Here is a 15,255-nt window from a genome sequence, read left to right as displayed (position 1 = left end):
GTAGCAGTCCAGTAGAGACTGCTGTCCCTCCTATGTTACAATTCCAATATAAGTAGCCCATGTAGCAGGGTAGTAGGGGTAGGTCTACATTGTAATAGAAGGTGTGGCTGCAGCACAGGTAGGTGGAGCCATGCTAGCTTTAATCTAGCTATTACAGGTAAAAAAAGCAGTGAAGACTGGCAGCACAGGCTAACAACACAAGTACTTACAGAGTCCCAGGCAGGCTTGTATATCTACACTGCTATCTGTAGCCATGCTGAGTAGATTAACGATAATATGGGTATATGTACATGCGCTGCAATCACACCTCAGATTGCAATGCAGACATAACCTGAGTCCATGCAAGGGCATGTAACACAGGTTGTAAATGTGCACAAAGTGATTATTAGGCCCATAGTCAGAACACTGTCTCTGCAAGCAATCTCAGTAATAATTGCTCTTCACCTAACCTTTCCAGAGCAAGGTTACTGAGAAGGTTTGGGCAAAGCAGCTCTGGAGAGGCTCAAAGGTCCTTAGATTTCCTTGATCCCTTTCAATCTAGTTTTAAGCCGAGGTACAGCATGCTGACTGTGCTATTCCCTATATGGTTAGGGTTGTGGGAGGGAGTTCTTCTAGTGCTCTGGACATTACATCAAGTTAAATGCGGTCCTGTGTGGTCTTTTAATTGTTTTTCCTGGGTATATATTGATAGACCTACTTTACCATAAATTGGAACATATATATATATTCTGAAGTACATTGTAACAAAAATGGAGATAGATCTGTCATTGGAAGCACCTATACAGCAGAGTTCTGCTCCTTTGAAACTTATTGGCAGAGTTCCTGTTCACTTCAATGGGAGTGAGATCAGGTCCACTTTCAGAAACATACAGGATGTTCTATTAAACACACTTCATACCAGCATGCAGCACATTTCTTTCTCCTTTTAGAATTATGTTTTTCTAAATTACGTTCCCATTAATCATAATAGCTGCTCCCCATTTTCTATGTAATTAGCTTGCCCTGTGCAGCCCTTCCCAGGTGTGAAAACATTTTAAAGAAAACAAATAAATGCTATGACTGGGTCAGGGAGAGGACAGTCAGCAAAGGGGAATGGGGTCTGTGCTGCTGCAGAAGAATGAAGTCGTGATGTATCTCTGCACTCACTAGCTTGCAATGCTGTGTGGTACTGTCAACTGCCAAAGAACATTTTAGGTGACCCATTCCCCCTTTGACACATGTGCTCAACTCCCCTTAATGTCAATGGGAACTGCATGTGTACACTGAGATCCACAACTGAGAAAAGGTAATGTGAAGTCCTGCAGGCTTATCCTTTTATTTTTACTTCTGAAAAAAGTTTGACTGGATAAGTGGTAGTTTCTAGAAGGCAAGGACATGACTAGCAAAGAGACTCGATCCCTATGCTTGTTACTCGTGCCACTTGTTTTATTTTGGACTGTTTTTAGAAAGCACTGGGGCCAAAATTTTCAAACTTGCAAGTTTTACTATTAGGCATCTAATGCCATTTGTAGGCACCTAAATAGAAGTGGCCTGATTTTAAGATGTGCACCTGCAGTATCTTTTAATTTCAGGGATTCAGCACTTCTGAAGAGTAGGTCATTTTTATTTAGATGCCTAAATATGGATTTACCTAACTCTAGTTTGAAAATTTGGGGTAATGTGGCTCCTGTACTTTATAATTTGATGCTGGGCAAATGGACTTTTGGAGCAGCAGTTTCTAATTATGAAACCATAGGATTAGGCCTGAATTATCTGAGTGACTGCCTGTCTCCCTGGGATACATCACAGCAAGTGAGACCACTTGGGGGAATGTGATAGGGTGCATTGACTCCCCAATGGGACATCCAGGAAAGGGTTAATATATGGACCCAGTACCCCTCCAGTTGTGACTAAGGAGCCAATTAGCAACAGCTGTCATAGAATGCTGCAGAGAGCAGCCTTGAGGAAACACCACAGTAGCTGACTGGAAAGAAGCCATATGAAGAGACAGAATTCCAAGGCAGGAGGAGTGGAGTCCTGCACAAGATGTGAACAAACAGGGAAAAGGTAGGAGCAGCCCAGGCAAGCAGGGAGGGATTGTAAGGAGTCATACTTGACTACCTAACACAGGGGCCCTGAGCTGGAACCCAGAGGAGAGGGTGGACCTGGGTTCCCCTCTCCCAGTAAGAGGGGAAATACAAGCCTTAGAAGCAAAGACTGAGCCCCAGATGGGGGCTAAAGTCCTGGCATGAAAGCCATTAGACTTTTTTTTTTCCTGTTTGGACTTTTCTGTTAGTCCAGTAGGGGACTGAACTGAAAGCTGACTTGACTGAAGGGCAGGCCATGGAAGCTGCAGACTGCCACAGCATAGCTGACAGGCAACACAGAGCAGAAGAACCCCGGCAATGCCATGTGCTGGCATGAGGGGATGCTTTGGCAGTGAGTTGTCTCTGTAACACAGAGACTGAGATAAAAGCCTCTAGATTTAAGGATGAAAGGGCTAGAGACAGGTGGCTTTCAGGAGGTAGGTCCCTGGAATTCACTTCCCCAGTCCTTCCAGCAGATCCCATGTTTGTTAGCTTTCAGGGCATAGTGCAGCTTTCCCCAGGAGATGTTGGCTGGGCTGGGGATGTGAACTCAAGAGGGGGGACCCATCCATTGAGAACTACCTTAGGTATGTCTATGTGGGCTAGCTTTTACCTGGCTAGCTTTGGTACCAGAGCAGGTTTATACAGCCAGGGCAGAACAAACTGCATAAACCTGCCCAGAACCCTGGGTTGTAGCTCATGTGGCTAGTCTGCACTGAAGCCTGTACTGCTGTAGCTTCATTGCTTTGGCACCCGAGCTAGGTAGATTAAAGCTAGGGTGAGTTTGTTAACATAAACTGCAATCGCAGTTCATGGTTGTAGTGTAGACATACATTCAGGTGCACAGGGAAGGTGACTTGTTTAGAGGAGACAAGCCTTTTATTCTGCATCTGAAAAGAAGTAGATTTGTATATTTCTAAGTTTATATGGGGCATTTTATATGTCTTAAAAATAAATACATACTCTGCAAAGTCATAGGGAAAGTGGTGCAGAACATACACTTCATTCAGACAGTAAGGATACTGCAGTTGCAGATTAAAACTCTCTGCTGGCCTCCTGCTGTTTGTAGTGGGGGGACTTGCCTGATGGACATGGCAGAAGTTAAAAGCTCATCTAAGTAAACTCTGGTCACCATCAGCTGATGCTCACATGACCAAAGCAACAACACTTGATATCCCATTTAAAAACCATTTTATACCTAGTGACATTGATGATGATATTTAGTGTCAAGTAACATTGAGACTCCTGAAGTAGGCACATCTGGATGTATTTAAAAAACTGTCGAGAGATTATTTCTGTAACACAGTAACAGAAAGGACCTCTATTGCAGGTGGTGACATCATCAAAGTCACATGCTTACTCCACAACATTCTACCTATGATATTTAGAAAAGCTATCTCTAGATCTTTTTGTAATTAGAACTGGTGAAGCATCTAGAGCAGAAGCAAGTATCTTATTCTAAATATTCAAAAATGATATGTAGGGTGTATTGTCTGAGTAAGGTTTTGGTTGAACTAGCTTTTCATTTGGACTTTTCATTAAGGAAGAAGTTCTTCATCTTCAGGTTGGTCATAAAGTATTTTTTCTTAAGAAAATTTATTGTCTCATCCCTCCACACAATGTGCTCTTTACAAGAGGGAGCTGCTATCCTCTGAACCTGAGTCAGGTCAGACTTGAATATGGCTTCAATTCTGTCATTGGTGTTTCTTGGACAGCTTTCTAGATTCAGATTTTTAATCTTTAGCCTCAGTGAGCTAAAATCTCCCTTTTTGGTACATTGGAGTAAATCTTGAGTAGCCCTATTGATTTCAATGAATCTTCCCAAATTAGTGTAGGTGAACGGATATTGCTGCTGCTTTGCTGCTAGCTCCAGTGTCTGGATATTCCCTTCTAATTTGTCTAGTTTGTAAATTAGCTGAACTACTTACTGTTTAGAATTTAGCACATAGGCAGGCAGGCATTTCCTAGTAATGGTGTTACAAAAGTAATATATTAGATGTACCATTTCATAGGTTGCAGTGGCATCAAGATATGCCAGGAGCTTTTCTTTAAACACTGCTAACATCATTTCCAACTAACCTGGTAGGGCTCTGCTATTTAATACCCAGCATCAATACATGAAGCAATATTTATCCAGGGAATCAGAGCTATATCTTTGGAGCAGAAGTCCAATTGGGAGCAAAAGAAATATGCCCATTTGAGACACTAAGCTGAGTAGTGCCTCTTACTGTAGACTGTGTGTATAGTCAAAATATGACCATGGGTGCCGTGCAGGGCTCCAACAGATTCTTCTGGCTCGGCTTCCCCTTAGTGAGGTTCAAACACACCAATGGGCTTTGCTGAGCTCCTAAAGCTTATCTTCCCTTCAGTGGTGATTATATGCACTTCTGGGCTTGACTCTCCCTTGGTGGGGCTTAGATGCCCCATTGTGCTCTGTTGGGCTCCTTGGGTTTGACTCCTTCCTATATCAGGAAAAATACATAGTGGTATACTCCAAAGTGCTACCCATTCATGAGCCATCACTCTTAGTAGATTGGGCAGATCTTGAGTATGTGATCATCCCTCTTCATTCTTCCCAGATTTTGAGCAGTGCAACAGCTGACATTTCAGCATATCAACATTGGGCATCTGAATTAACACCTCACTGAGAGGAATGGAGAAGTTTCAGGCTGACTCAGTCAGAGTCACTGCATAAATTCCATTTGGTTCACATTTTCAAGGGTGGTTGTTTGTTTTTCACAACCATAATATTTAGAGACTTTGAGTGGTTTGTTTAAAGGCAGCTTAGACACTAGAGCATAATACGGCTGCTTGGAAAGGTACAACATACAAGGGTTAAATTGTATGTTGTACTGTCATACAATTTAACCCCTTTGGAGTGCAAAGACACTGTACAGTAGTTGCAGCAAAGAGTCTGGTGGCACCTTATAGACTAACAGATGTTTTGGAGCATGAGCTTTCATGGGTGAATACCCACTTCGTTGTGTGCATGCATGAAAGCTCGTGTTCCAAAACGTCTGTTAGTCTATAAGGTGCCACAGGACTCTTAGTCTGGATCTGTAAAAGCAGCAAACACGGCTACCCCTCTGATACTGTACAGTAGTTGTTCTTAGTGTTACTGGATAGTGTCCCTCTGGATAATTGCTGATCTTTGTGATTAGATTTCCATTTTTGTAGTTTTACTGGGGATTGCTGTGGTGTGTAGATCATTGTAAATTAGTATTTCAGAGTATTTCTTTTTTTGAGGGTGGATAGTGGTGTTATGTATTACTTGTTGAGTGTTGGTAATGTTCTTTCAGTGACACTTGCATTTCTCTGGCCAGAATACCTGATTTACAGCTCTACTTTCACCAACATTACATTCAATAAAATGTATCTTAACCTTAAATGCTGAGTATATAACTCTAAAGGATGAGGAATGAAAGATCCAAATATTAAATCATCACTATTGTCACTTCTATTTTTGAGCAAGGAAAAACCTATGAAATGAGTAGTTATTTGTCATCTCCACTTCTTTACTCAGAATGGATATTTTTTTCCCCCTTTAAGGAAATAACAGTTTACTCCCTGTCCCTTCCTGACTCTACTCATTTGTTTTGCAAGGCTGATGTCATAACATGTTGTTTTTTTTTATTTTTCTTGGTATGATAGCTTTTGGAACATGCTGGGGTTTTATTTGGGGAGAGAGGGTTCCTTTCATTTTGTTGTGTTCCATTTGTTTCTTTTAGCTTTACAGACCTTTTTAGTTTAGAAACACTTAATTATTAATAGGTATTTTCTCACTAGATGATTAACAGAAAACAGAACTCCTACTAGCAAATACTTTCCATTGTACAGCAATCCAACCATACCAAAGATACTTTCCATTCTCAGCCCTGACTTCCTACAGATAGGGAATGTACACCACATGAATTATACTGGAATCATGCACATAAAGTTGTATTTGACTTAGTACTCCTACATCACCTGGCCAGTCTAATTATGGGCAGTATGCCCAGTTGAATAACACTCACTTTACAGACACTGTTACACACCTTAATACATATAAAGCTTATCTGTAAAATCAAATAGAAACTGCTAGCTCTTGCAGATTATTTACTTTACTGAATTCCCCTGTCACTTAGGATAGTGAATACAACTAAATAAAACAAGGAACTATTAAGCACAAAAGCAGTAAAGCTTGTCACCTAAAACTCCAGTGTTTCAACCAGCCTCTACCAACTCCAGTCTTCAGGGACAGTGCACTGGGCAGGTAAACCTCCTGTGTGCAGGAGATGGGGATTTCTTTGGAGCCATCCAAGAGTGTTGTGCTCACTCCCTTAGAACCTAAGGACCACCTCTCGTCTTGTCACTGCCCAGTCCAAGGGCAAGGCACCCTTCTTCAATGTTGCTTTTACTCATAAAAGCAAACTGCAATTTTTTTTTACTAGGGAGAGGAATGGAGAAGAAATATCACCTTTTAGTCACATTGCTTTCAATGCTGCTTGGCTCAAACACCAATTAGCAAGGGTATACATTCTCAAGCTCTTGCAGAATCCATGCCTATTCCTTGTGTCTAGGGCACTTATACATCACTGGGATGTATTCTGGGAATGGTATTCAATTTTGTGCTACCCTTGGATGCCCAATTGGTAGCATCTACTTTCTGCTGATAAGACAGCCATGCTGACTCTGAAACGTGGAAGCCTGAGCACAGCAATCCAAGTGTTTGTTATCCTTTTTACCTGGGTATCACGCAGTTACTGCAGCTGGTCCAGGATGCAGCAACCATCTTCAGCACAAGAGAATATCACACTGCCACTCTTTACACTGGCTCCCAGTAAGTATTGGTTCTAATTCAAGGTCTGACTCCTAGTCCTTCCATGCCTCAATAGGCTAGAGCCTGATTAGGGGAAGGACTGCCTCTCCTGCATCAGCTCTAAAATACTGTAATTACCAGGCAGGCATGAGCAGCTGTTGGTACCCAGCACAAAGTTCATCAGAGCAGTCAAGAGGCATCCTTGGTGAAGGACACCCAGTTGTGGAACTTAGCCATAGAAGAACTTTCAGAGAGCAGAGTGCAAGATTCATCCATTTACACTCAGCTTAATTTAGGAGAGGAGGCAATATACCTACACTCACTAAAAACAGTGAATCTACAATCTCCAAGGTGGAGCACATACCATCACCAAACCAGGATTATGCAGATACTTGATACTGACACGCATACTCAAAACTACCTTTATATTGGTGCCTAGGTGCTATGATGATTGATTAATTTTAGATAGAGAGAGGTCTTTGGTAATGGAGAAGAAAAAAGTAATGTATTAGTGATATATATTCAAGGCTGAATATACCTTGTCTTGGTATTTCTTTTTCTTTATATAAACCTTGAAATTGGAAGTTAAATGTAAACAAGTGGATAGTATCATCATTACCACAACTGTATATGGAAGGTAATGATGCTGACTTATATGCATGGTAGCCAAATAGGCACACCTAAGTCTGCCATGACTTATGGTGATCCATGTAGCCCCTTTTAATCATGCCAACTTCCTTTTCATTATCCCCTTCACTGACATGGTCTTAATATCAGTAGAGGAAGTGGCTGATCTGTTTGTTTTTGTATGATGATGGGAGCTGTATGCATGTACTTACTTACTATAGCTCTGGCTGTAGAATTCTGTGTTACTTTTAAGAAATACTAATGATTAATGGGTGTGTTGTGTGTCTTCCCACTCCTTTTGCCTCTTCTTGCTAGAAGCATTTATATTTAATAGGAATTGGTAGCACTAGTAGGCCAGCAATGATCTACCTTAATTTTTTCTTTATAAAAATATTCTGTTTGGGGAGAGACTTCCTTTATTATTCCACCTATCTAGGAACAGGGGTAGCGAGCCCCTTTGATAAAGTAGAAAGTTATTGCTGAAAATAATCCTAACTTCTAATTACAGCGGTATTCAGGGAATTGCGGTAGAGATCCTTATGCCTTCTATAGAAACTGCATATTAGGTCTATTATTCCCCTCCATGTTAATGGAAGAAATGACTGAATTAAAACTCTTTCACTTGGGTGGCCAATTGCCTTCTTCTGGTACCTGGGTAAATGGCAGTAACTTTTAACAATACAGTTTATCTTCTTGGCAGCAGGAGCTATACATTTTAAAATTATTATTAAATTAGATATGACTAAGACACTTAGGGGCAATTGTAATCTGTATTTTTCCTTGCAAGAAGGGACTGCTCCTGTGCAGTCAAGATACATTGGTCCAAGCCATCAAGGACTGGTATTTGTGTATGGCTGAGGAGATTGTGGCTAGTGAACATTTTGTACATGAACGCAAGGAGAAACTCTTAGACTTTGATTATTTGGGTAGAATTTTTTTTTATTTATTATAGATTCTATGGAAGTTTGCATAGTGGGATTGTAATTGTGAAAATCCACATGATGTGGGGATGGGGCATGTTTCCATGGGAGAAGGGCAGATTTTACACAAATAAAACTTGCATTTTACTGTCTTTTTAGTTAAATCACTTCTCAGCCTTTTTTAAATATGGCCATTATCATAACCTGGTCTAAGCTCTTATGCTTTCCACAGCTGAGGTAGAAGGATTTCGCTTCATGTGCAGGATCATAGCTTGGATTGTGACTTCAAAGACTTGTGGTTTTCTTAGATCTGTAGGAGTGTAATGCCCTGGTTGTTGTGTAAAACTCTACCGCTACTAGCAGCTAATTGATCGTGCATAGATGTGTGTGTGCCAGGAATGCCTGAGTGCTAATCACATCTCTGCCACTGACTCACTGTGGATGGCCTTGAGCAAGTCATTTGATCTTTCTGTGTCATAGCTTCTATGAAGTACCTACCTACCTCATAGAATTGAGGTCAGAAATAATTAGCTAATGTTTATATGGTGCTTTGAAAATATAAAGAGCTCTGTGTAAATGCCTACTATTTATTCTACTTTAGCTCAAGCTGTAAAGCTGTGTTTTTCTGGAAACAGAAGGCCTTGAGTTCTATTCCCACTACAGCATCTATGTGGTTTAGCTGGTAATTGTGCTGTCTGTACAAGTATGCAGACATCGATCATTGCAGATTGGCATCTGGCTGCTGGCTAGCACTCCTATGAACTCCATATGCTCTCTAGCTTTATCTGGGAAGAATATGTAACCTATTGGCTTGTGTGCATTGCATACCACTGCCCTCTATTGGACAGAATCAGATTTAAGAATTTATGTTCGTCTTGCTGTTTTGTGATTTGGACCTTTCAAAGAATAGGGCAAACCTTACTTTTTGGGAAGAGGAATTTACTTTTTTTAAAATACATTTGCTTTTTCTGTGCTCATGCTTTTTCATCTCTTTCCACAAATACTAGAGTAGTGTGAATTTTGTTGGCATGAGTGTGTTCATGAAAACTGAATATTGCAAATACACCAGCTTGAATAACTGTGCCAAAAGCATTTGTGCACTCATCCAATCAGTGAACAAAAACAACACCCTGTGACTTCTCTGGCCAGTTACTGCTAAGCAACAATTCAAAGCTTGAATAATCCACAAGAATTCTATAAATAAGTTTTTAAAATGAATACATATGGCAAAGTGACAAAAGGCTGATGGAGAATCTGAGGAGAGATTACATAATTTGCAAACAAAGAAATTAGTCAGTGAATTTAAACAGTTCTGGTGTTGCACACCCCCTCAAGTGCTCCCAACTCCTTGCAGAATCAAGTTCTTATTGAAGATCAATCTGTTCCCTGAAAAAGCCATTCTATTGAATTAACAGTTGTGCGTGTTGCATAGATGTGGGAAGAAAGTAACTTATTTTTCTCTGATTTTATTTTCTGATTTTTCAGATTGGGTTAGTGTCACCAGTGACCAATGACCTACAAGAGGTCAGGGAAGAGGTGTGTTATATTTGGAACCAGCAAAAAAGGAGATGGACACAGCTGATAGAAAAACTTGTCTGCTGTGGTACCCTTTATTGTTCTTGCAGCAAAACTGAAACTAACACAAATGTGAGGCTTTGCACTAGGGATGTGAGGGAGTTCTCAAACGTTTAAAGGGAGACGATGTCACAAATCCAGCCTTCTAAGGGCAGCAGTGGGGGCAAAAAACCTAACTGGCTTCAAGACTGAGCTTGAGTTTATGGAGGGGATCTATGATGCCTACAGTGGCATGTGGCCCATTGGCAACTGCCAGTAGCAAAAATCCCCAACTGCTGGGTATGGGACACTAGATGAGGAGGGTTCTGGGTTTCTACAGAGAATTGTTTGCCAGGTATTGCCTGAATGCTTTGAGTGTAACTGATCATCAGATCTGGGGGGAAATTCCTTCCTGACCTCAAGTCAGATTGGCAGAGACCCTAGGAGTTTCTCGCCTTCCTCTGCAGCATGAGGCAGTTTCAGGTTTAAACGAGTGTAAATGGTGGATTCTCTGTAACTTGTGGTCTTTTAAACCATGATTTGAGGACTTCAGTAACTCAACTAGAGGTCAGTAGTGGGTGAGGTTCTGTGGCCAGCAATGTGCAAGAGGTCAGACTAGATGATCACGATGGTCCCTTCCGACCTTAGTCTATGAGTCTGAGCTGGCATGCTGAGATTACTGCCCATCATGCTGACTAGTATCTCTGTTTCCTTGTGTTCTGTATCTATCTGCATCCACCTAAGCTGCTTGGGTCAGGGATTATTTTTGTGTGTGTGTGTGTGTGTGTGTGTGTGTGTATGTGTGTGTGTGTAAAATGTTTTACACAGTGGGGATCAACTGATCAGCCAGAAGAGCTATAGGCCTGTGGGCAAATACTCACACAGTCCCTCTAACCCTTACCAAGTCCTGGGAATGGACACTTACAGTCTGAACTGGGCAGGAAATAATTCCATTTGACAGACAATTTCAAGATTTTTGTAATTTATTTTCATGCTGACATTGATTGTCAGAACATCACTGAAATCAAACTGTCTCAGCAAAATGTTTCAAACTCAATAAACCGGCAAATTCAGACAAATTTTATTGGAATTTTTCTGATCAGCTCACTTATGCTTATGGTCCAATGTCCTTATACACAAGTTCATCTCCACTGCCTTACAATGCATGCTTTCTTATAATCTACCTACTGTGATGGGGTCAGGCCAGATGGCTGTAGGAGAGTGATCCTATTGGGTGCTGGAAAGTGGACAGGCATAAGCCTTCCCACAGCTAAAAGTCCCTTCCCAAGCCTGAGGAGGAAATACCGAACCCAGAACTCAACTAAATTCAGGGGACAACAAAGGAAAAAAACAGGAACAGGCATGAGGGTCAAAGGGCGAAAACTAGGGAACCTGAAGGGACACTGAGCAGAGAACCCTGGACAGCTCCCACTGCTCCTCAAAGGTATCCAAGGAGCCAGCGGACATGGCCCAGAGGAACTCTGCCCAGAGACGTGAACGGATAAAAGAACGAAAACAGACCCCACAGTCGCAGAGCCCTCCCTCAGCCAACCTCCTCTCCCTGGTGTTATAAGTGGCCACCTTGGCCATAGCTAGGAGGAAGTTGATGAGAAGGCCCCTCGACTTCATGGAGCCACGAATAGGGTGTGCATAAATAAGAGGTTCTGGAGGAGCTGGAAGAGGGGCTGCAAAGCGCTGAAAATACTTGTGTGCCAGGGTCTCCCTCACACCATACAAAGGGCAGTCTTCGGGGATAAGGATGTACCACGCCAGGACATGCCCATGCTCATGGCTTCATGTAGGAGCCACCAGCTGATATCTCTGGCAGGCCATGGAACTGGATAGAATACAAACTGGCCCGCCAGGGTTCCTCAACCTCCACAGCTGGTAATAGGTCCTGCCACTTTGTGTCTGGGTGAGATGTGAGGATAGGGAAATGAAGCATGAGCGCATACAGTTGTTCTCTCATTGTCATTCAGAAATGAACTGGCAGCAGAGTATGCAGCCTGCTTGGGGTATGAGGAGGAGCGGGCTGGGAGGGCTCACAGGGCAGAGGCCCTATGAAAAGGTCTGGAGGGCCTGGGGTGAGGGGTGGGTGGGGAGCGCCTCTTGTAGGACCCACTCGAGGTAGCCTCAAGAAGTGGGCAGTAAGGAGGTCTCTACCTCCTGAAGTACGCACCGGGGGATCCGAAGGATGGAAAGCCCCATGCGCCAACCTAGCGCCAGGGGATCCACCCAGTCCCCTTGGTCATAGTCCAGGAGGTCTCTGATCCTAGTGGCTTTTGCCAGGACCAGCCTCTGGTATCAAGGGGGACTCTGCCACCTACATACGAAACTGAAGACTGTGCAGCAGGGGGTCAGCTAAGAGATCTACCCCCTCAGTGACCACCATGGATCTAGTCACTGAAACCAGCCCCCAGGTCTGGAGCAGGTCCTGGTAGAAGACCAGCAGGTCAGAGAGGTCTTGCAGAAGATCTCTTGAATGGAGATAAAATAGTTGCTGGTCACATCGGAGGTGGTGGAGGATGGCATGTGCCAGCGTGCTCCACACTGAGCTACCTGCACTATAAGGAGTCTCTGCAGGGCCTGGAGGTGGAAGACATGGACCCAAGTGCATAAGCACTGCAGGCCCTGTCTCCACTCCTCCAGGTGGAGATGTACAGCCCCCAGAGAGACCCAGTTTGGTCCTTGCCAAAAAAATCCAGGACCAGCTTCTGGAGATCAGCCAGGAACATGGGGCCAGGCACAGAGTGAGTCGGTGCTAGAACATGGACAGGACCAGTTGCACCAGAGCAGTCCTGAGCACTTCCGTGGCCAGTCGGCCACCCTGCCTTCTAAACCTTGCTAGTTCTCTGGCAGAGACAGATGCATGTCTGAGAGCCAAATGCCAAGATAGAGCAGTGGGCCCGCGCTCCACTGGATGGTCTGAAGTGAGAGTGGGAGGGAGCTTTCTCACCTCCCTGTCCCTGACCATCAGGCCAGAGCTCTTGACCCAGTTGACCTGGGTGGAGGAGGCCACCAAGTAGGTTTGACAGGCCTCCACCTGGACCAGATCACCCAGGTCCTGGACCATGAGTAGCATGTCATCAGCATACACCGACAGGACCAGCTGCATCTCCAGCTCATGGAGCACCATCCCTGTCAACCTCCTACGGAGGAGACAGAGGAAGGGCTCAATAGCCAGAGTATACAGCTGGCCTGACAGTGGACACCCCTGATGCACCCCGTGCCCAAAGCTGACTGGTTCGGACAGGGTCCAGTTGAGCCTGACCTGACACTCGGCAGAGGCATACAGCACCTGGAGAAAACCCACAAACTGGATCTGAAGCTGACCGCCCACAGAGTGCCCATGGTCCATCCAGTCGAATGCCTTCTCCTGATCTAGAGATAGGAGGGCGAACGATAGACCATCCCTACACCCTAGCTAAAGACAATCCTGGACCTAGTAAAGGTTATCAAAGATGGTACAGCCTGGGATAGTGTAGGTCTGGTCTGGATGGATCACGTCTGCCAGCACAGACCCCAGCCGCAGCAAGATGGCCTTTGCCACGACTTTATAGTCCATGCTGAGAAGCGAGACGGGATGCCAATTCCAAAGATTGCAGAGGCCCTCCTTCTTGGTTAGCAAGCTGAGCACTGCTTGCCTGCATGACAGAGGGAGGACCCTGCTCCCCAAGGATGGCCCAGATGGTGACAAGGTCTGAGCCAAGGGCATTCCAGAATACATAGTAGAACTCTACGGTCAGCCTGTCCAGGCCCAGGGATTTATTGGTAGGCATGAAACAGAGGGCTTCTGAGAACTCAGCCAGAGTGAGAGGCAGCTCTAGCTGGTCCCAGTCACCTACACTGACCATTGGGAGTTTGTCCCAAAGTGCTCCATAGGCAGTGGTGTTTGTCAGATCCGGGGAGAAAAGGCCAGTGTAGAAGGCCCTGGCCCTCTCATGCATCTCTACTGGATCCATGAGGAGGGCACCATCTTCTGCTAAAATGCAAGTGATGTGCTTTTTAGCCCCCGTCCTTTTCTCCAGGGCATAGAAAAAACGGGAGCCATGATCCATCTCGGATGCAGGATCAAAGAAAGGCACCCTGGGCCTGAAGGTCATCAAGGGTCCAGAGCTCCTTCTGCTTCTCCTGGCCCGCTCTGCAAAGGGATGGATCCCCAGGGCTGGCAGCCAGACGCCTCTCCAACTCTAAGACCTACCACTCCAATTGCTTTATCACAACATCCCTCCGCCGGCTGACCCCCAGGGTGTAGCTTCGCCAGAAGAGCCAGGTGCAAACCTTCCCCAGCTCCCACCACTGCTGCACTGAGGGAAAAGCACACCTTTGCCCTCGCCAGCCAGTCAAAACTCTCGGAAGGACACCACAAAGCCCACATCCTCCAAGAGGCTATTGTTAAAATGCTAGTAGGCCAGCCCCGGCCTCTCTGGAGTAAGAGGGGCCATCACAGCCACCAAATGGTAGTCCGAGAACATGGCCAGCTGAACGCTGGAGGTTTAGGAGAGTGATATATATATATATATATATAATAAAGTAGATTCTATAATGATAGTTACAGCCCCAGGATAAGCAGGTCCCCTTTCCCCTGGTAATTGAACAGGGGTTACTCCAGGTTAATTAGGACACCTGGGGCAATCAAGGGCCTGCCAGAACATTAAAAGCCTTCCCTCCAGTAAGATAGGCATGCGCAATAGGAGCTGTGGGGAGCAAGTGCACTACTGGTAAGTCGGACGGTGCAGACTGACAAAATGCCAGGAGGGAGATCTTTTGGGCCCCAGAGGTTTGGGGGAAGAGACCCGGCCTGATTTGGGCATGCTGCCACTACACCCAGAGGAGCTACCAGAGACTAAGAGGCTCTCCTCCCCCTCCACTGTCAGGGAGGCCAGGAGGAACTTTGTCTGAGCAGGGGTGGAATTTAGGTGAGTTTGAGACCAAATCTAGATCTGGACTTTGCAGTTTAAGTGCATCTCTACATGGGCTTAAGGTGTTCTAAATGAGTTTATCATGAAATAACAAACAGCTGATAACTTTCATCTTGAGCAAAATAACAGCTCTGATAATAGCTAAACTCATGTGACTTTTCTCTTTGCTCCAAGTATTTGTTCATTATACTGAACATTCATTTCACTCAACTAGTTTGTTTATTTATAACATACTTAAGCACCTTAGAATTAATACATATATATGTATAACACACACCTTTTACCCCGATATAACGCTGTCCTCAGGAGCCAAAAAATCTTACCGCGTTATAGGTGAAACCACGTTATACCGAACTTGCTTTGATCTG

This window comes from Gopherus flavomarginatus, chromosome 3, assembly GCF_025201925.1.
Source record: "Gopherus flavomarginatus isolate rGopFla2 chromosome 3, rGopFla2.mat.asm, whole genome shotgun sequence".
Classification (NCBI taxonomy): domain Eukaryota; kingdom Metazoa; phylum Chordata; order Testudines; family Testudinidae; genus Gopherus; species Gopherus flavomarginatus.
This window is presented reverse-complemented; position numbering follows the sequence as displayed.